Source organism: Canis lupus, chromosome 3, assembly GCF_011100685.1.
Source record: "Canis lupus familiaris isolate Mischka breed German Shepherd chromosome 3, alternate assembly UU_Cfam_GSD_1.0, whole genome shotgun sequence".
Classification (NCBI taxonomy): domain Eukaryota; kingdom Metazoa; phylum Chordata; class Mammalia; order Carnivora; family Canidae; genus Canis; species Canis lupus.
Genome location: NC_049224.1, coordinates 43050787 through 43070611, shown reverse-complemented (window position 1 = coordinate 43070611; position 19825 = coordinate 43050787). Strand labels below are relative to the sequence as shown.

The 19825-nt window shown below is 41.8% G+C and overlaps 1 long non-coding RNA gene across 16 annotated transcripts in view; it reads right to left on the bottom strand.

Annotated features, from left to right (window-relative positions):
- The window catches only part of LOC102154414, a 48267-nt gene extending 28526 nt beyond the window's left edge, over window positions 1-19741 (bottom strand). The window contains exons 1-8 of one of the 16 annotated variants that reach the window (XR_005356946.1): window positions 16294-16394; window positions 14923-15028; window positions 14645-14833; window positions 13689-13788; window positions 13465-13549; window positions 8232-8411; window positions 5246-5734; window positions 1206-1260 (exon numbers count right to left, since the gene is read on the bottom strand). This is a non-coding gene — a long non-coding RNA (uncharacterized LOC102154414). Of the gene's footprint in view, window positions 1-117; window positions 676-1205; window positions 1261-5245; window positions 5735-8231; window positions 8412-13464; window positions 13550-13688; window positions 13789-14644; window positions 14834-14922; window positions 15029-16293; window positions 16395-18391; window positions 18453-19016; window positions 19507-19556 lie in introns of those variants that run through there. The other 15 variants (XR_005356948.1, XR_005356947.1, XR_005356952.1 and 12 more) reach the window with 15 other exon arrangements.
- Window positions 19742-19825: the final 84 nt, after the last annotated feature.

The window sequence follows — 19825 nt, the reverse complement described above, 5'->3', positions numbered from 1 at the left end:
GTATATATTCATAAACTACTTTCAATTACACTAAAAATCATCATCTTTCTTAAATCACAGAGATAGCCATAGGAATACATAGTAGAAATGAGATATATTTTTCACTATTACAACAAAATTGTAAAATACCTAGGAATAAATAAAATGAAAACACAAAAAAATGTACTTGAAGAAAACAATAAAATGCTAATGAAGGACATCAAAGAAGACCTGAACTAATGTTCTAGGATGCCAAGACTATATTTTAAAGATGGCAATTCTCCACAAATTTGCAGCCTCCAACTGAAATTCTAATAGAATTTTTTTGAATTAATGGACTTCATTTTTTAGAGAAATTTATGACTACAGAAAAATCGAGTAGAAAGTAGAGGGTTCCCATACATTCCTTTCTCCTGCCCTCCATTTCCTAGTATTACCATCTTTCATGGATATGGTATACTTATTACAAATGATGAACCAATATTGATACATCATTATTAACTGAAGTCCACAGTTTACATTGACTTTTTATGTTGTACAGTTTATTTTTGTTTTGGTGTTCATGAATTCATAATATCATAATGTATAATGTCCATCAGTACATTATCACATAGAATAGTTTCACTACCCTAAAAATCCCCTGTGCCCCACAGGAATTTTTAAAACAGGAACCCAATGACCTGATTCTAAAATCATCTGAAAGAAAAAAAAAAATGCATGAGAACCAATAAGGATTTTTTGACAAGAACAATAAGAGATGTTGTTTTATCAAATATTAAAACATAATAAAAAGTCATAGAAGTTGAAATAGTGGTGTATAAATGCAAAAATATGTATGTAGATTAATGGGACACAAGATAAATCCCAAAATTAAGCATATATTTATGGAAATATAGATAGCTATTTCAAATTAGTGATTAAAAGCATTTAATAAAAATACAAAATTAGTTCTTATATCATACCCAATAATACCCACGTTTAAAAGCCCAAACATAACAACATTATAAATAAAAATATAGAATATAAGACAATATCTTGATAACTTTGTAGGTAAGAAAATCCATTAGCTCACCCAGGGATTGATTGAAAATTGGGAGAGGATTGAATAATAATTTTTATTATAAATCTCTGTATCACTTTCAGAATTAAATAGTACATAGAAAAAGAAAAAACAATGAGGTTTCTTTTGTGACTATCTTCTCTGATCAGGAAAAAAATGTACTTACTTACACAACTTTTCCAAACAATGGTGGTGTCATAAAAATCTTTCATTTGTGCATACTGTAAAAGAAAATTGTCAGTTCATATTTAAAATGAAGTTCATATTCCTAACAGGGAGCCATGTAAAACACTAAAATATAATCTTATGGAAAACAGGATTAAGAAGGTGTTCTCAAAAGTCTTGCCTTGGCAATTACTCACTAGAAATAATTTCCTTGATTCTTATATTTTTGCAAATGTATTCTCAACTCAAAAAAAGTGGTGTCTCTTAATGGTTTCATTGTGGAGCAAAAAGCCCAGTCACTGATTGACCGGTGGACACTGGTTCTTCTCATCACAGCACAGGATCACGCTGACCATAAAACTTATTGCTCAAACCAGGACTTTTTTTGACAGTGAAAGGGAGCCCTTCAATAATTACACCCAGGCAGCAAGCATCAACTCGCACTGTCCTGGGAACACGAAGATGAATGACCAACTATGGGGAAAGCTTGTGACGTTCTGTCCCTTTCCTACCTCTTTATACTTGTTCTCCACCAGTGCTTCCTCGGGTGATAGGAATTCCACACTACTAGTTTCTAAATTATGCCATTATTCCATACCTTCAGTGTGTTGCATATTCAAAGCCCTCTGAAGAATTCAGTAATTACTATTGAGTAATTCAGAAACTCCTACTGTGCTTTTAAATGCATGCTCAGATGGTTAACTCTTTGGAAGGACCTCCAGGGTCATCCTCTTCCTGTATCAAGAGCGAGTCACTGAGCATCTACACTGCTCTACTTTGCAGGGCTACTCAAGGTAGACATCACATTTATGTTCTGGAAGCTTAGAATCTGGGATAACTCTGGATCTTGAAATGCTTCTACTACTATGATTGTTTCACTGTATAACATCTACCTTGCCATGCTTTATAGAACTACCAAGGTTTGGGGACCCTGGGTCGCTCAGCTGGTTAAGTGCTCCACATTCAGTCTAGAGTCTGCTTGGATTCTCTCCCTTTCCCTCTACCCTTCTCTGCCTCCTTTGTGTGTGCATGCTCTGTTTCTCTCTCTCTCAAATAAATTTTTAAAAACTTAAAAAAAAAAAAAAAAGAACCATCAAGTTTCTGTAAAGACAAATATTTCAGCAGACTTCTGTGTCTGGCAACATCCTGACCCTCCTTTGGAAAAATTAGCCTTCCCTCACTGCATATGGTCACGGTAAGGATGTTAATTAACTACTGCTGGGACTCCTGGGTGACTCTGAGGTTGAGTGTCTGCCTTTGGCTCAGGTTGTGATCCCGGAATCCTGGGATCGAGTCCCACATTGGGCTCCCTGCAGGGAGCCTGCTGCTTCTCCTCTGCCTATGTCTCTGCCTCTCTGTCTGTGTGTCTCTCATGAATAAATAAATAAAATCTAAAAAAAAAAAAAAATTAACTACTGCTACATAACAAACCATGCCCAAACCTAGAGATTTAAAATGTGCACTGATTTGGTTGATGGTTCTGCAAGTTGGGTGGGAAGTTCTGTGGATATGGGCTGGCCAGGCTGATGCTGGAGGCTTACCTATGCATCTATAGTCAGTTGGAGGGGTCACTGGAGGCTCGCTCTTTGTGGTGGTCTTAGGATGTGTCCAAACATTCTTTCATGTTCTCCCTTTCAAAAGGTGAAATCTAATTCTCCTTCCCTTGAATATGGGCCAAACATATTGACTCATTGCTAACAAGCAGAATGTGGCAGGGCAGCAAAGGTAGAAGACTTCTGAGGCTAGGTCCTCAAAGGCACTGCCACTTCCAGCTTGCCCTCCTCGATTGCTTGCTCTGAGGTGGGGAGGGGCAGGGGGGATCCATTTTGTTGCCTCTGGAGAGAGGCCCTGCTGGGGGGTAACTGACGCCTCCAGCCAATAAGCAATACCAAGTTACCAGCCATGAGGAGGGAGTCACCTTGGAAGTGAATCTTCCAGCCTCAGAAGATTACTGGCTTAGTTTACACCTTATCTGAAACCTTAAGCCAGGACCTCCCATCTAAGCTGCAACTGGATTCCTGACTTCAGAATCAACAGCCATTGTTGTTTTAAGCCGCTAGTTTGGGAAATAATCTGATTCATGGTAGTAGATAGTAAATACACTGGCTAAGATGACCTCAGCTAGGACAACTCGCTTCCACTCCATACTTCTCATCCTCCATCATGCTAGCCAGGCTTCCAAGAAAGGGAGCAGAAGCTCCTGAGACCATTGAGCCTAGCTTCAGAAATGGCCTGCCACCTACTCTTGCCTAAAGCAGGTCTACTGGGCCAGCTCAGGTTCAAGGGTGGAGACATAAACACCTGCCCCTGGATGGAACATCCTGCAAAGTCACATTAGTCAAAGGGGTAGGGAAACATTTGGCTGGTTCAGTCTGTAGAGCATGGGCTCTTGATCTTGCAATCATGAGTTCAAGTCCCATATTGGGCACAGAGCCTACTTAAGAAGGAGGGGGCATGGATAACAAGAGGGAGATAATTAAGAGGAGTGGGTTAACCAAGGCCACTTTGGCAAACAGCTACCACAACAAAATGGTCCCTTGACTGAAAGAAGGAAGGTCAACTGCTCCCCGCCCCAGGAATCTTGACTGACTGACTCAAGAGGAAGAAGAAATGGTTTCATCCCAACAATGAGCAATGTGAAATGGCAGCGCTTTAGTTCCTGATGTCGAGATTTCTTGAGTTTGTCTACGTCCTCTCTTGCCCTGTGTCTCCTTCCTCAGATTTTCCTTTTGGAAACTACCATAGTACTTTCCAATAAGCACCCTCCTTTCCTACTATAATCAGCCAGAGTTTGTTTCTATTGCTGACCCCCGGAGAACGCAGCCAGAGGGTTCTTGGCAGCACTCAGCACAGGCCTGCATGGTCTGCTTAGGAAGTAAGTGTCCCTTGCCAAAGCAGGAACCAGAAGATGCCATAAACAGTACCGTGAGATCCCTCAGATGATGACTAGCATGCAGAAAACCCTTTGAAAAAGTCCTTAAACATCCTTAAGGACAAATGTAATACAAATGCAAAGCAGCAGCAATAAACACTGTAGAAACCACTCTGGAATGTGATTTTTCCGTAAGGGCTGAATTGTTTAGCAGCATTTCCATGTGGCAGTGCTGCTTTATGCCAGGCCTCTCACGTGCCAGGAGAGGCCAAAGTGCTTGGCAATTGGACCAAATATTCATATTCAGGCTAGGAAGGCAACTGTCTCATGGCTCCTGCCTCCCGTTGACATATGGCAGCTGCAGGCCCCGGTTCTATTAGCTCATCTATTGTACTATAGTTTTACAATCACTCTGGGCATGAAATACTTAATGATTTCCACTGACGGCTGGTCATGTTTCCTTACTAATTCCCTACACCAATCGGGGATGACAGAAGGTATCAACTCCCTCCTCGGGTATTTAAACTGTGAATAGTCATCTATATGCAGAAAGTGTGCCCACAAACTTTTGAGAACTTTGCTTACACAGAGCCCAGAGACAAATGCTGCAGAATCAGACGCAGAAGCAAATGCTGCAGGATCCGATGACATTAGGCAGCTTCTAAAAGAAACTCATTAGCGTTTTGAGTTTTGGGTCTTTTTTTCCTTTTTTTTTTTTTTTTTTTTGTTTTGTTTTGTTCTGTTTTGTTTTGTTTTTAGGTTGAAGTTCTAGCAGTTGTCAATCAGGGACTGGCTTGGCACTTGCAGCAGAGACAGTATGTCAGAGTGGTTAGAAGTACCGCCTTTTAGTCTGAAAACTGTGAGTTTCAATTTCACTCCACTCTTACTATCTGAGTGACCTTGGGCAAGTTACTTAATCCTTCTGGGCCTCGGCTTCCCCTTTGGAGTGATTGTGACAAAAATAGAAACTATCTCATAGGGTTCTTTTGAGAATTAAATGTAACAACAAATGTGGTATGCTTAGTCCAGAGCTTACAGCACGGGGCACTGAATAAATGCTAATCATTCCTGCTTTTTTATTATTACTAGTACTACTAATAATAGCAATAAATGAACATGCTAGCAGCTTCCAGGGCTGGAATAGCAAGACCCAGGGACGTCTGACTCACCAAATCGAAGCAGCAGAGCTAATGCTGGTGCAGGAGGGATTGGCATCAGTCCCAGGGGCAGGAATCTGGGAAAATAGGGCAAAATGTTGTGTCTCAGTGTCTAAGTTCATCATCACCTGCAGTCAGCATCTCACCTTCATACTCCATCGGGGTTAGATCAGCAGAATCAGAGGCAGACCTCGAGAGATGGAAGGTGAGAATACATCTAGGTTTCAGGACTGGGCTTCAGACTCAGCAGAGAACAAAAGCAGGTGCCTGGGTGGGAGCAAGAAACAAGACAGCTGGGAAGGGCCACAGACTGATGCTCATGGAGCACCAGGTCTCTGGTCATCCTGCATGAACTGGAGCAGCAATTCCTCTTCAAACCCATCCAATCAGCAGAAGGCAGTGAGCTTGCAAGGAGCTGCCAAGATCGGCTCTCCAGCAGACTGAAGGCAGCACTGGAATGTGAGCTGTTCTTGATTGTAGGGATAAGGTCATCTTCCTGGACTAAAGGAAAGAATGAGATCAGCAATGTTAGGGAAATCACAGAGCCCACTGGGATGGCACATTGCAGCAACTGCAGAGTGCTCTAGCAGGGAGCAGGCTGATCATCTGAAACAGGAGGAGTCACGGGCTCTGTCAAATCTCCAGCTCTGCAGCAGACAGAGCCAAAGGGTCCCAACCTCAGAGTCATCCTCAACAGAATCCTTTTGGATCTTGCCATGTACAGTGGTTCTCAGGGGGTATCAGAATCTGCACTTGAGCAAGATAGCCTTGGGATTCAAATGCACATTTCCATTCAAGAAGTTCTGCTAGGATTCCCTTATCAACTGGTAGAATTTAGCATGTGAGTTCAAACCTATTTTTGAACTCACTCCATTTTTGCTTTGAAAACAGACTGAAGTTGAAAGGTGCGGAAGGCATGAAGCATATCCCACATTTCAGAAATGATAAGCTTCTTACTGATCTGCCAGGGACTTTTGGCTCATAAGAATGTTCCCATGTAGCCAAAAGTAAGAGGGTCCTGGGCCAAGTGGAGATGGAGGTTTGGGGGAAAGCCAGTTAAGATATATGGGGAGTGGAACAGAAATTTGGAGCATGAGCACAGTAAGAATTAAGACTCTCCATCTGAAATTTTTAAGAGAGAGAGACAGAGACAGAGACTCTCCATGTGACCTGCTATGATTTCCTTCATTGTTTGATCATCTTGATTACTTGTTCTACTTCATCATTTGTAGGTTTGAGAAGATTGCACTCACTCAGCCATGCTAAGGTATACCAAGGAAAGGTGATTTTCTCTGGGTCGGAATTGTTCAGTGGGAGCTGTCGCAGGCACCAGGAACTGGTAACCAGGGAAGTTAGAGAGTGGGAATAGGAGAAAAGTAAAAGTGTGGGGGACCCTCCCACTTGTAGGCTTTCTTTCTTCAAAACTGTGTGTGGGGCAGCCTGGGTGGCTCAGCGGTTTAGCACTGCCTCCAGCCCAGGGCCTGATCCTGGAGACACTGGATCGAGTCCCACATCAGGCTCCCTACATGGAGCCTCCTTCTCCTTCTGCCTATGTCTCTGCCTCTCTCTGTGTGTGTCTCTCTCATGAATAAATAAATAAAATCTTTAAAAAAAAAAAAAACCTGTGTGTGTATGCCTTTGTGTAGGCATGAATTTCATGAAGGTGCTTTGTCAGCATTTAAAATATTTGCTGTCTGTGGCTTCCTTTGAGAATCCTCTAAAGGGAATGAACCCTTTCTCCCTATCTCCCCGCCTGTCAAATATAGAGACATACATATGCTCAAAGCTTGGCATACAGTTTAAGGGGGTTATGGAACTCCTATATCTTGTGGACCTCAAATTAAGAACCCACACCTGGCACCTTCCATACATTTTTATTTTTTCCTTGGATCTATAACTTAAGACCTTCACCAAACCATTGACTAAATAAATAAGATGATAACCGGGTTGCTTCCCATTGGTGGGGATCAATGAGAACTAACGCATCTTTGAAAGAATGAATGGTCCTACACCAGATGTGCTATTTAAGCTGGAAATAACCAGGGAGCTCATAATAAACACTAGTGACCAGGTCAAAGGCTGTGATTCAATTGATCTGAGTGGAGTCCAAGCACCCACGTTTTTTTTTAAGATTTTATTTATTCCAGAGAGAGAGACAGAGAGTACTCAGAGGGAGGAGCAGAGGGAGAGGGACAAGCAGACTCTAAGTCCAGCAGGAGCCAAATACAGGGCTCAACCTGGGGCTCAATTCCAGGACCCTGAGATCATGACCTGAGCCAAAACCAAGAGCCAGACACCTCATCAACTGAGCCATCCAGATGCCCCCTTCCCACAAGTATTTGTATTTCTTTAAAGCTCTCTAGGTGATTCTAAAGTGCATCCTGAGTTTAGAATCACTGATCTAGGGGGCTTTTGTCCGGAACTGAGTCTGGGGTAAGCAGTGATCACTACTCTGCTCTCCCCTGTCCCTCTCAGCTGCTTCGGTGTACAGGAAGCAGGTGTGCCCAAACCTGGGCAGTATGAGATGAATGTCTTCTATTCATATCCTTTCTCTCGGATACAATCCTGTTTCTGTCCTAAGCACAAAACCTGGAACATATGTACACACACACACACACACACACACACACATATAAAATCCAAGGTTAAGAAACACCTGCCAATAAACTGTGAATCTTCACCTCTGTCATCCCTCCTCCATCAATGACAAAGGTCTTTCACAAACAGGGTGGGGACATTGCCTCTGACCTCACTCACAGAGCCTTTCACCACTTGTGGGTGTGAAAACTCAGGTGAGCCACTTGGTGTTTAGTAAACATAAGTATCTCCAAGCTACTTGCCTGGAAGTCAACCTCTGATCCATGTGTGCATATCATTTTCATATACATTTGAAGGGGTGGATTTTTCCAGTCAACTCATAAAGTAAGTTACATCTTTGAAAATCACTAAGCAGCAAATTTAAAGCTTGTGGGTATTGGCAACAAATGTGATGAATTACCTAATTGGCAGTCTTGAAGCTCCACTTGGAAACATTCATTACTTCAAATGGCTTTACAACACACTCTTCATTTTTGGTTTTCAAGGATAGAGAGATACATGGTTGCCACACCTTGGTGGCTGGTTAGTGTCTGGCTTGTCCTCTAGAAGGTATGTATCAGCCACTGTTTGGTTGCAGAATCTGTAGAAACAGTGCCTCAGCAAATAAGGTTTCCTTCAAGGAAACATTAATCTCACACCCCAACCCACCATGTCCGATTTTAAAAAACTTCTGACACTAGGGCCACCTGGGTGGCTCAGTGGGTTGAGCATCTGACTCTTGATTTCAGCCCAGGTTACAACCTCAGGATCTCAGGATCATGATATCAAGCACCACATTGGGCTCTGTGCTGAGCTTTTAGCCTGCTTAATATCCCCCCTCACTCTCTTCCTGCCCTTCTTCCTCTTTGAAAAAACCTGACCCCAACTCAAAATTTGTGATAATCAATTAACTTTCTTTATTAACAATAATTGGACTACCTCTCTCCATGCTAGCCTAAGTGCAATGAATATATGAAATGGATTATTTCAAATCTGCTAATGAGACTCAAAGTATATTGGGCCCAATGCAACTGAGAGTTCTTCATTGTTTCCCAAAGTAATCCATGATGGTGTGGCTTGAGGTACAAAATCAAGGTTGTAAGCTGGTCTCATTATACCATTGAAAAGCAGTGTCCTGTGATGCTCAGGTTTGTGAGAGCAATTAGACACTACAATTTGAGCACACAGCTTGGATTACTACCTGGGATCCTTATTCCATATATTTGTGGGAAATGGCCTAGTTGAGAACATGTTTAAAACACATACAAGGGCACCTGGGTGGCCCAGTTGGTTGAGCATCTGCCTCCAGCTAAGGTCATGATCCCAGGGTCCTGGAATAGAGTCCTGCATCAAGCTCCCTGCTCCATGGGGGTCTGTCTGCTTCTCCATCTGCCCCTCTCCCCTGCTTGTGTTCTCTCTCTCTCTCTCTCTTCTCATGCTCTCTCTCATTCTCTCAAATAAATAAATAATAATTTATATATTATATAATAATAAAATATTTTTTAAATAAAAAAATAAAACACACACAAATCCAGTCATTCAAAATTCTAAAATTCTTCACAGGGCACAAGTGACATTTGAAGCTCCCTCTAAAGATTACAATTACAAATGTGATTTTATTTATTTTTTATTTATTTTTTTAAGATTTCCTTTTTTAATTTTTTTTATTCATAGAGATGCAGAGAGAGAGAGAGAGAGAGACAGAGACAGAGACAGAGACGCAGGCTCCATGCAGAGAGCCTGACGTGGGACTCGATCCAGGGTCTCCGGGATCATGCCCCGGGCTGCAGGCAGCACTAAACCGCTGCGCCACTGGGGCTGCCCACAAATGTGATTTTATTCTGAGCTAATAAAACATACTTCTCAGCATCTTAACGGGACCTTTTTTCTTTCCCCTAGAAGCAAGAAATGACAGAAATGAAATCATTGGCTACTGTTGCATGAAATAAGGTAGTTCACAGAGAACACCTACATGTTCTCCCTGGATCTTAATTGTGACTAGACCAACTTTGAGGAAACTGAAGCTTAAGAAATGCAAATAGCTTGTCCATGGTCATGCCTTCAGGAAGCAGCAGAGCCAGGGCTCAGAAGCAGGCTTTTCATACTCAAACCCTGTCTCCACCACCATCATCTTATGAACAACGAGGGCCCCGACTCACTGGACGCCTATTGTATACTAGGCACCTCAAGGAATGCTCCATTTAACACAAGAAATGCACAGACAGCAAAGAAGGCATTTAACATGTAAAGCCCAGAGAACTTAGTCCCTTCCTCAATTTTACTGAGGAAGTGCTAGTAGTAATAGTAGTAGTAGTAGTAAGCTTTGCCCCTGTGGCCTTCACAATGAGGCAGAAAATCTGCATTCCACGTGCCTCTGAACATCCATCACATAATATGCCCCACTCAGCAGCTTGTAGCCCTGGAGCCAATGCCAAAGGCCAAGGGGTCTAGCCATCTTGACTGTGATGTGGGGAGCTGGAAGTCTTCCCTGCCTTGCCTGATACTGTGCTCCCTTGTAACCTAAGTGGTCCAAAGGACACAGAGAAGTTGACACTTGGAATACATGAAAGGATTTATCATGTTTATACTGTTATGCTTTAGTTACCCCGTTTGCCTGGGATCTACTTGACCCTTGAAAAAAACCTGAGAGGGCTTCATGAGCCTTGGAATCTAACAGATGGAGAGAGTCCACTGAGTGCGGAGGTGCAGGAGCAGGTACAAGCAATAGTCTTCCGATACGCTAGCAGAAGCCAATATGAAAATGTACAGGAGGAAAGAAAAGTCCCATTTATGTCAAAATAGCATATTGAATAAACTGCACTAGAAATCTGCAAGACCCACATGAAGAAAAAGATAAAATTTTATTGAAGAACACATAAGCTCTTGGATGTGAAAACTTAATATTTATAATTCTAATTCTCTACAACTTAACTGATAAATTCAAACTTTTTCCAACATTATTCCAATTAAATATCTAGATTTTTTTATGGAAACCTGAAAAGTTAGTCTTACATATCTTCAGAAAGATAAAATACATAAAAATAGCCAAAGTAAAATGTGAAGAGAATAGAAATGAGGTATTATGTGCTCCACTAATAATAAAAAATTACTCTAGAAAAACCTAAAATGAACAAAAACGTTTTGATGCAGGGACAATGGGTCAGTACAAGGGAGAGTAATTAAAAAAAAAAAAAGACCGATGGATTTATGTCAATTCATTATGTGATAAAATGAATATTCCATATAGTGGGAAAAGGAAATAATAAATTACAATAAATTATGTTGGAGGAATTAGCTATCTCTTTGGGGAGAAATGAATACTTTTCTTTACAACATACTCCGATTTAAGGAGCTTAAGGTAAAATAATTAACAAAAGGAGAAAATATAGGTAAAGTTTTCATAATCATGGTAAAGGGAGAACCTTCAAAAAAAAAAAAGCAAGAAAGATGAACTGCCATTTTGTAGAACAGAATAGAATGAAAATATGTTCACTCTCACTCATATTCATAAAAAGGTACATTTAAGCCCCAATGAAATACCACTTTCCACCCAACTGATTGGCAAAAATTTTAGGCTTTTTTTATCCAATGTTGGCAAGATAAAAAGTGATTCCATGCACTGATGATGAGGGTACAATCTTTTGGGAGGGTAGTTTGGCAATATCTACTTAAATTTAAAATGACATGTCCTTTGACCCAGCAATAACACTGTCGGGTTTCTACCTTAGGGGAAATAATTACGCAGAGACTTACAGAAGGGTGTGTGCAAAATTACTATTAAGAGTTCCAAAGCAAAGGGAACATAAATGCCTATTAGTGGGCTGTGATTATACAAACAATGGTGTAGTCACACCATGAAATCTTAGGTTATTCATAAAAACTCTGAGGCAGACCTTTACGTCCTGATTAAACAGGCTTCAACATAGTTGGAAATGAAGAAAACCCAGGTACAGAGCCCATAACTAGAGTATGATTTTATGTGCTTGTGCATACCTGTGTAAAACAAACATATAAAACTATATAAACGCACATATGCTTGCAAAAGTAAATACTAAGCTGGGAATAGTGACTATGGCTTCAGACCAGAGAGGAAAGGTCTGAATGGGATCAAAACAGGAGCATGGAACTCTACTCCACTCACATGCTTTCTGCTGGAGTCCACTGGAAAACAGTTTTGATTCATAAAGTGATGTTTTTAGAGTTTTTATCATTTACAGTGTAATAACGCTTTATAATTTACACTGGTAATTTTATTTTTGAAATCAATTAGAAATCCTCATAAGCCCCCAAATATTTGCAAGAAGGTGTCTTATGAAATCCATACGTGGCATTTTGTTAAGAGCAGACCCCTGTGGGGTAAAAGGATAGTTGTAAAGGACAACTAGATAGAACAGATGATGTTTGGTCACAGATGAGCTCTTCCTATCGATTCTGCATTCAATATGGATCTAACTATGTTTATTTAAGATCCTTAATTGTTACTTATCTTACTTGTCTTGGTTTTATGTTTGCCTGTTCAGTTTCAGTAATGGAACTATAATCTACCATCAGTTCATTTGCAGGAAACACCTCCTTTCTCTGCTCATTTCTATCGCTATCACCATTCAACTACATTACCTATGCAAGAACCCTGCAGGAAGAAGGCAGGACCTTTCTGCTATTCAAAATAATTTATCTGTAGCAAAAAGTTCAGTGTTCCTTAAAAAAAAAAAAAGATTTTATTTATTTATTTAATAGAGAAAGTGAGAGCACAAGCTGGGGGAGCAGCAGAGGGAGAGGGAGAAACAGGCTCCCCACTGAGCAGGGAATCCAATTCAGGGCTAGATCCATCCCAGGATCCCGGGATCCCAGGATCCCAGGATCCCAGAATCATGACCTGAGCTGAAGGCAGATGCTTAACCAACCGAGCCACCCAGGTGCCCCAAGTCTGGTGTTCTTACGGGAACTTCTTTCTCTCCACAAATGGGAGGATCAAACAAATTTGTCCATGGCATTTCCTTTATTGGTCATATTTTGGGCTTGTTTTGTTGTTGTTTCCTAGTCCTAGGTCAGTTGTCTATTTCCCCATATGCTTTCTCCCTTCAAACTTTCCTTCCAGAAAAAAACAAAAAAAGTTCATTTCAGTTATTTCCTCTCCAGCTGCCACCAATCATTTTTGGAAGAAGGTAGAGGATCACTTTAGGCTGGTGGAGAAACAGATACTGCAGCACAGTGCTAATCATTTCCAGGAGAGTATGGTAACATAGAGGGGAACCCCTCAACGTCAATATCATGCAAACTGTGCTGGTAGGGAACCCCACCTGGCAGTGGTGAACGACTCTTCTTTCCTCATATCAAAATAAGTTAATCATTTTTCCTTCTTCCTTTCTCTTCCATCCTTCTTCCCTTCCCTCCTTTCTCTTCTCCCCCTAACATGATACTGAAGAGTAATGTTACAAATGGAATGCCTTGGGTTTGACCTTGGCCCTGTCACTTAGTGACAATGGAAAGTGAACCAAGGCACTCCATTTTCTGAACTTTGGTTCCCTGTCTGTAAGCTTGAATCTCTATCCCAAAATGCCCCCTCACAGGAAATGTTTTAAGGTTAAAGGGATTACACATGTTGAGCCCCTATGTTGATATTCAGTGAATGTTCGGTAAGGTGAGGTCCTTACTTTTCCTAGAGATCTTTGCTTTGATCTTGATTTCCAACTCAGGTAGCACATGAGTTTCAAACATCAGCAAGCATATAGGTGCAGCCTCCAAATAAAAATCAAGGTATGAGTGAGCACAAATTAGAGTTACCATATAAAAACAGTGAGGCAAAAACAAGAGGAATGAGTCTACTCTTCAAAAAGATAAGGAATGTATGTTGGTACTTATGCAGCATTTTAATTACCTTTTTAAGATCTGAAGGATCAGGAAAAATGAATTCTAATGCTGGAAAATGAAGAGTCACACAGGAGAACACTTCTTTGCCAGTGTTTATAACTAAAACTCTGAAAATTAAAAAAAAGGGGGGAGGAGGAAGGAGGAAGAAAAGAAGAATAGCAAGTATCTGAGCACTGCCTTAGGAAGGGAAGTCAAAACTTAAAAAGCAAGCCACCTTGAGTTTCTGGAGGGTTTTCTTTTACCTCCCTACTTGGAACCAAGGATGACCCCACTGTAGAAGTATAAAGCAGCCATGGGCAGCAAAAATATCATAGGGCTCCCCTATCTTGTAGTCAGAGAACCAAGAACAAGGGTTCCTGCAAGCAGGAGACTATGGGGGAAAAATCACTGTTGCTATTTTGGAATAATTTCAAACTTCCAGAAAATCTGCAAAGATAGTCTAGCATTCTCATGCACCCCTTACTCACTTTACCCCATTGTTACCAACTTACATTATCACAATCTATTTTTTAAGACTCAGCAACTATTCATTGGTACAATTGTCATGTGTTATTGCATGTACATTACTATTCCACAATGCCAAACTTCATGTGGATTTACTAGTGTCCTTTTCTGTCCTGGGATACGATCCAAGGTACCATATTGCATTTAGTATCATGTCTGGGAGTTTCTCAGTCTTGTCTTGTCTTTACGGCCTTTAGAGTTTTGAGGAATGCTGATCAGATATTCTGTAGAATGTCCTTGACCTTGAGTTTCCCTGATCTTTTGCTCCTGCTTAGACTGGAGTTACGGGTTTGGGGGAAGAATATCAAAGGGAGGGATGTGCTGTTTTCATGACATCCTATAAGAGGACGATGTTACCAACGTAATGGTCACTGATAATGTCAATCTGGCTAATCTGTTTTCTGGGTTGGAAACAAATCACTAAGTCTGGTGCAAAGTCAAGGAGAGAAATTCACTTACTGGGAATTCAGCTATAAGGAGGATATGACTCTTCTCCATCTCTTTATTTATGTAATCATTTACTTGTATCAGTATGGATTCACCTAGATTTCTTTTTTTCTTTTTTCTCCCTTTTTTCTTCTGCCCGCCCCAAGAGTGGCTCTGGTCCTGGAGCTGCAGTGAGATGGTCATATTGGCATTACCTAAAACCTAAGCAGAAAATTTGCCTTGCTGGCTGTAGGAAATGGAAGAGACCCCTGAAGTTTAGGGGCATCCACACCTTTTTCTCTTTTCCTTACTGTTTTGCCTTGAGAGTGATCCCAGTTGTACAACTTGTCAAGATCTGTGGCTGAAACTTCTAGGGAAATAGCAAATTTCTATCCAGAGGATTGAAGAAAGGGGCCCCTGGAAGCCATAAAAAAAAAAAAATGGGACAAATACTGGAGAGGAAAGAAATGGAGATGAGTATCCCTTAATTCTGTGTATGAACTGACAGAAGTCTTGGGCTCATTCTGAGCTCCTCACATGGATAAAAGATCCAGAGCCAAACAGCAAAGGATCTGAGAACTGAATTGACATTGGAGCCACTGCCCAGAGAATGTGAGTCTTCAACAGTCTGAACACACCCAAGTTCACTGTCCCTTAAATGAAAACAGTTGACATTCTCCAGAGGATTTTAATATAATGTAATATTCAAAGTGTCTAAGATATAATCTAAGATTTCTAAACATATGAAAAACTAGAAAGTGTGCCTGATTCTCAAAGGAGTAGTCAGATGTTAAGTTCAAAATTACCCAGGTATTATTTTTTTCAAAGATCTTTAAACAACTATTATCTTTTTGATCTTTAAACAACAAAGAGACAGACATTCCTTATGAATGGAAAGATAGATGTTCTCATCAGGGAAACAGAAACTATTCCTTTAAATGAGTATTTTAGAGCTGAAAAATAAAATATCTGAAATAAAAGTTCACTGGATGATCTGAATAATACAATGAAGGTGACAGAGCAAAGAGTCTGTGAATTTGCAAACAGATCAATAGAATTTACCCAATTTCTACATCAGAGAGAGGGGGGAAAAAGTGAAAAACTTAGAGTCACAAGTTCCTATGGGACAATATCAAAAAGATCTAATATTTGGGGATCCCTGGGTGGCTCAGTGGCTTAGCGCCTGCCTTCAGCCCAGGGCGTGATCCTGGAATTCCGGAATCACATCCCACATGGGCTCCCTGCATGGAGCCTACTTCTCCCTCTGCCTGTGTCTCTGCCTCTCTCTTTCTCTCTCTCTCTCTGTGTCTCTCATGAATAAATAAATAAAATCTTTAAAAAAATCTAATATTCATATTTAAGTCTCAAAAGGAGGGGAGAAAGAGATTGGTGTGAAAAAAATCTGAAGACATAATAACAGAAAACATAAATTTGGTGCAACACATAAACATAAACAGTTCTTGTGTGGCAAGAACTCCACACAAAATGAATTCAAAGAAAACCAAACCCATCCACATTATATTCAAATTTATGAAAACCAAAGATAAAAATATTGAAAGCAAACAGAAAAAATAACCTGTTACATATATAGGAACAACAATTTGAAGGATGGCTTGGTTTCTCACTAGAAACCAAAGTTCTCCTAAGACAATGAAACATGTCAAGTGCAAAGAGAAAAGAACCTTCCACTCAGGATTCTATATGCAGCACACATGTCTTTTAGTAATGAAGAAGAAAACTAAAAGAATTCCTTGTAGCAGGCCTTCTCCAAAACAAATGCTAAAGAAAATTCTTCAACCTAGAATGTTCCCACGGGAACTTAGAACTTCAGAATAAAGGGGTGCCTGGGTGGCTCAGTCGGCTAAGTGTCTGCCTTTGGCTCAGATCATGATCCCAGGGTCCTGGGACCAACCCCCACATCGGGCATCCTGCTCAATGGGGAGTCTGCTTCTCCCTCTCCCTCTGCCCCTCTGTCTGCTAGTGCTTCCTCTCTAGCTCTCTCTCATGAATAAATAAAATCTTTAAGAAAAAAAAAGAAAGAACTTCAGAATAAAGAAAGAGCAAAACTGAAACAGAGGCACAAATCAAGCAAATAATAACATGATACACCTGACACCAACTATATCAGAGATTACATTGTATGTGATGGTCTAAACACACAAATTAAATGATGAAGATTGTCAGATTAGATTCTTTATTTTTTAATATGGTATATGCTGCCATATTAATGCTAGCGGAACTTGGATACTCATAAAAATGTATGCACAATAAAAATGGGATTTTATCTGTGAATGAAGTGGGTCACCATATAATTATCAGGTGCTTAGTCGCAGAATAGTTTTTGTTTTAATATCCTCCTTTTTCAAGGTTTGGCTGAGAGAGCTCTGCTCTATAGCAAATATGGCCAGGCCCACTTAAGCCAGTCGAACGGCTCTAGATTGACCACATAACAGCCATTTGCTACAGAGCTATGATTTTGTTTAGCCCCCAGAGAAAAATCACCGATCTGAGCGAACTGTAGGTCTCCTTTCTTTTTGCCCATTAATGACCTATGGGTGCACAGATTGAGTCAGTTTGCGCCAACACCATATAAGAAGTCTATTTGGGGGCATGTAGGAAATATATTTTCTTTCTGAGAGGAGAGAGGAAGAAAAGAAAAAAAAATCACTTTTTTTTTTTCCTTTGGTGAGCATGGACTCCCTCTACTTTATTATTTAAATTCTATTTTGAGATAATTAGAGCTGGGCAGCCCCGGTGGCCCAGCGGTTTAGCGCCACCTTCAGCCTGGGGTGTGATCCTGGAGACCCTGGATCGAGTCCCATGTCAGGCTCCCTGCATGGAGCCTGCTTCTCCCTCTGCCTGTGTCTCTGCATCTGTGTGTGTCTGTGTGTGTGTGTGTGTGTGTATGTGTGTCTCATGAATAAATAAATAAAATCTTTTAAAAAAATGACTTTAAAAAAAGAGTAATTAGAGCTGTGGTAACCAATGCTACCAGGAAAGGAACTGAGTCTGGTAGTGGAGTCCAATGAACCAACCCTGACAGCACCTGCCATTGGACTTCCAGTTAAGTAAACAAGAAATACGCTTACTGTTTAAGCCAATGTTTGGCCGTACATTCTGCTACCTGTAGCAAAGAGAGCCTGATCTTTCTTAACACAGAATACCTACATATGTGCAATTCTGCCTTTTGGGCATAGTGAGGGGGGGCATTACCCTTTCTCATACACTTAATTTGGAAGGGGGCAGTGGAGATAGAGAAGAACATCTGCTTGGAGAGGATAAAGATATAGTAGAGTAAGAAACAGAGTACCATTCATTTATTGCAGAGCCAAATAATACTGTATAGGTTGGGATTCAATCAAGTCAAGGTTATCAAGTCAAGTGCTGATTGTGTCCTACAGTCTGTGTTAGGTAACAAAGGTACAGCAATGCAGACAGTGCACTCCAATGATAGTGATGAAAATTATCCAAGTAAGTACACAAGGTGAGGTCGCGTTATAAAGAAAAGTGGCCAAGTCATAGCACATGGAGACTCTTCGAGATAAAGTGATGAGAAAATAAGAGCTATATCAGAAACGTATGCAGATATTTGTGGCCCTTTCCACTTCCTTTCAGAAGTGATGAAGACACTTGGAGGTTGTAAAGCTTTAGTAAAGTTCCACGTTAGTAATTTAAACTAAAAGAAGGCAGTAAAGCAACCTTTCATTTGGGATCCTTAAAAAGGGGGGGAGGGGAAATAGCTACTTCATGAAAGGTTTTAAATCTCAATATGAGGGGTACCTGGGTGGCTCAGTGGTTGAGCATCTGCCTTTGGCTCCGGTCCCGATCCTGGGATCCTGGGATCTAGTCCCATATCTGGCTCGCCGCAGGGGGCCTACTTCTCCCTCTGCGTATGTCTCTGCCTCTCTCTGTATGTCTAATGGATAAACAAATAAAATTTTAAAAAATCTCAATTCAAGAGCAATCATTCCGTGATAACTGCTCACAAACTTGGAATTTTAATAAGGAAGGGACTTAAAAGGGTTAGAAAATGGCCAGATAACGTTAGCTACGATGGTATAAAAAAAAAAAAAACAGAATAGAAAAGGAATGGAATATTAAAGAACAAAATGAAAATGAGGACAGGCGAAAGGGGGTGGAGGTGTGGAGAACAAGTCATCAAGGAGACTGGAAGTCTTCCGGGATTATGACAAGGGAGGTCAGGAAATCCTTTTGGGTGGAGCAGAAACTTGGAGAGCATATATTATTTAGAAACAATCTGATTCATGACCTTGTTTACAACAGGTAGAGTCAGTGTTCTGGGCTATTCCCAGCTTGGAAAGACTGTGAGCCGTGGTGAACACCTCGGTTGGGGGTGGGGTTGGGGGTGGGGGTGGGGGTGGGGGTGGGGGTGGGGGGGTCGTACCGGATTGAGAATCACAGCCTTCATCCCTCCAGTCTGCAGCTCCCATTCAGCCTGGGAATTCCGAAACCCCCAAGAGGCGGGGCTGGGGAACCTGGAGGTTAGTGGTTGCCAAGGTACCCATTAAGGTTTCCAGACAGCCGCCCCCCAAAACGCACAAGAGAATTATAGCTGAGTCCCATTTTGCAGGGCATCTATTTCCCCACGAATACTGCAGATGAAATCATACATACAAGCGCGTTGGCAGTCACTACTTCATATTCCAGGGCGAACCCCACGACCTGGCCAAAGAGCCGCCCCTCGGCCAGAAACCCCGCCCCCGTTCGTAACCAGGGGAACGGCCGACACTCCGCGAGCCGGAGATTCCCGGTTCCGCCCCCTCCCTAACAAATATTGTTTCCCACTATCTGTCCACATGGGCGCACCGCCTCCCTATTGGCCAGGGCCCCAGGACTGTGCCTTGCCCCAGCCAATAAGCGGCCTGTGCACGTGTACGCCTGCGTGTCCCGATTGGTCACCGCGGCCTGATCACGCACTGCCTACCTGCGCCATCCGGTGCGTGGGAGCGCCTATGAAATGACTCAGTAGCCCTTTACAACCAATCGGCACGAGGCGGGTCGCACAGCCGGCCAATGGGCGCGCGCCGGGGGTGGGCTGTCCCGGCCCCTTTCCAGTCCCACCTGGGTTTGTTAAAGCGGTAGGCCCCACGGCGCGCCGGGGCTCCACCGGGCACCGCACGGCGGCCGCGGCGGCCCTCGGCGTGCGGCGGGCGCCAGTGACAGCGGCGCCGGTCAGCTCGCCACGCCGGCTCC